Source organism: Sinocyclocheilus grahami, unplaced genomic scaffold (genome assembly GCF_001515645.1).
Source record: "Sinocyclocheilus grahami isolate Dianchi unplaced genomic scaffold, SAMN03320097.WGS_v1.1 scaffold89.1, whole genome shotgun sequence".
Taxonomy (NCBI): Eukaryota; Metazoa; Chordata; class Actinopteri; order Cypriniformes; family Cyprinidae; genus Sinocyclocheilus; species Sinocyclocheilus grahami.
The window spans coordinates 1,774,711-1,777,474 of record NW_015505268.1 but is presented as its reverse complement, the minus strand read 5'-3'; the positions used below and the strand labels follow the sequence as shown (position 1 = coordinate 1,777,474).

Here is a 2,764-nt window from a genome sequence, read left to right as displayed (position 1 = left end):
CTTATACTCAATTGCATTAATCAATATTGGGTATTTTCTTAATCGTCTATATGCTACATTCCTACTCTTTACAGCTTCATCACATTCTTTATTCCACCAAGGAACCAGCACACGGCACTTAGGTTTCTGCTTCATTGTAATGGCATGACAAGCAGACTCATGTATCATATGACTAATGGAAGTATTCCAAGTATCTACAGAACCCTTCCGATAAACCTCTCCTACTAAGCTTAAGCTTTCTCCTGAAACTTATCCCATTTAACCTGAGAGAAATTATATCTAGGGACTATCTCTTCTACTTCACATCTCAATTCCCTACCAAATTTACATACAATTGGGTAATGATCACTGCCCATTGTATATGAATCTAAAACATCCCTTTCACCTACTGTAGCTAAATTTGAGGAAGCAATTGATAAATCTATATGACTAAAAGTATTTCTCACTATCTGATACCTAGTTGGCCTTCCATCATTTAACACTACCAACTCATACTTATCTAAAAATTATTTTATTATAACACCATTTTTGTCCCTGTGATCACTACCCCATATTGGATTATGCGCATTAAAATCTCCAACCCATATAACAGGACATCTTACCTTCTCCATTATCTCATCAAAATCTGACATTACCAAAGATTGACAGGGGTTATAATAATTTATCACAGAAATAGGATTGTAACTAGTCCAAATCTCCACAACCAAACACTCCATCTTAGAATTAGTATCAATTTTCCTATACTGCAACCCATTTTTAACAAAAGTTGCACATCCCCCACCTGATCTATCAGACCTATCTAATCTAATACATTCATATCCTGGAATTACAAAATCTAACCGTGGTTTTAACCATGTCTCTTGGATACAAATCAATTCTGGTACTTCTTTAAATTCATCAACAAAACGCTTTAATTCCTGACCATTAGCAATCAAACTCCGGGCATTCCATTGAAGTATATACCACATTAAGATGTTAATGAAGGTACAAATCCTCTTCCCCATCAACATCCTCCATACTACTAGCCCTCAACAACTGTGACCTTTCCTTACGCTGATTTGGCAACTGCTTTACATCAAAGTATCTTTCCGCTGCCTCCACCACTAACCTGATAATATCTGACCGATTAGCTGCTTTCTTAGCTCCCACCAATACATCTGAAACAAAAGACAAAAGACTCCTTATTAAAAAACAACATGTCAGATGGAAGCGCAGACGGCAAATCTGGCTCAATACTCTGGCTTCCTGATACCACTTCATCCCCAGATCTTCCATTTCCACGCTCTCTTGCCACTCTTTGAACTGCCTCTGCATACGACACCTTGCTCTGATCCTTCACAAATTGTACACGCTTAGCCTGAACAAAGCGTTCACAACCGTAGAACCCTGCTGCATGATTCCCATCACAATTAGGGCACTTTGGAGCCTCTGCCTTACAGTTTTGTATTGAATGATCTCCACCACACTTTGCACACCTTCTTTTCCCCCGACAAGACCCAGCAACGTGTCCAAACCTCTGACAATTATAGCAGCGCAACGGTGGTTTAACATACTCCCTCACATTATATGCCATACTCCCTAGGAACACTTTCTGTGGCAGTATACCATCTTTAAACTTTAAGAGAACTGGTGGATCTCCGGCTCCATCTCTTCGCTTAAATCGCACCACTTCAATTACCTGGGCCCCTTTAATGTTTTCTAGGATTTCTTTCTCAGATAAACCTGCAAACACTCCATACACCACTCCCTTGACTCCCTGTTGACTTCCTATAGGAACCAAAGCTTCCACCTTGACCACCAATTTTTCCACACCTCTAGCATCATCATACTGTTTCCTATTTTTGCAACACACTCTTAACATTCCGTTATACAATATCTTGGCCTGAAAATCCTTGCCGATCTGACTTTCCAAAGCACTGGTAACCTTTAATGGATTCAATGCTGTAAATCCTGCATCCCCCTGATCATTGCCCTTAACCTTAAACAACACAACAAACTCTTCACTTCCCCCAGATTTCCTCATTTTATTTCCTTCATCTCCTGGCATTCCAGGTCTTTCACTCGATGCTCCCCTCTTAGAGCCTCCCTTATCCCTAATCACTGTCTGCCACCCACCTCCCTCAATCCCACCACTCCCCGAAGCCATAAGCTTCTAATTACCCCTCTTTCCCACCAATTATCTAACTCTAATAATACTAATCTCTCTAGTACTTAAGGAAAGGGGGGAAAACAAAAAACAAAAATGACAATAGCTTTTCCAGTGCAGAGCATAAACTGATCCAACAATCCACGTCTACCGTCTCTTCCTCTTTTGGTCTCGTCGCTCCGGCCGGGACACGGCATCAACAGTATGTTAAGGGGCGTAACATTTCCGTCTCACGCTTGAGGTATTCGGCCAATCACAACGCACTGGATAGCTGGCCAATCAGAGCACACCTCGCTTTTCAGACTGATGAGCTTTGTAAAAATCGACGCGTTTCAAAAAGGCGGGGCATAGAGGAGAAACAATAATGTACAGTATGTGGAAAATAATGTGTTTTTTTAACTTTAAACCGCATAAACATTTCATTACACCAAATACACAAAATAATGTTCTTTTTAGCAGCATCATATAACCCCTTTAAATTCTTAGTCATTTTGTTGTATTTTTGTCATTTTTATTTATTTATTCATTTATGACAAATATTTTATAGTTTTAGCTTATTTAGTTTTAGTTATTTGTACTTCAAGTTAAACTAAATGAAAAGTTGCCTTGGCAACCAGC

General features: G+C 39.5%; 1 pseudogene; it reads right to left on the bottom strand.

Moving 5' to 3' along the window:
- LOC107587115 (zinc finger protein 271-like) overlaps nucleotides 1–1,861 on the bottom strand; it is a 6,394-nt pseudogene extending 4,533 nt beyond the window's left edge.
- Between the last annotated feature and the right edge of the window lie 903 nt (nucleotides 1,862–2,764).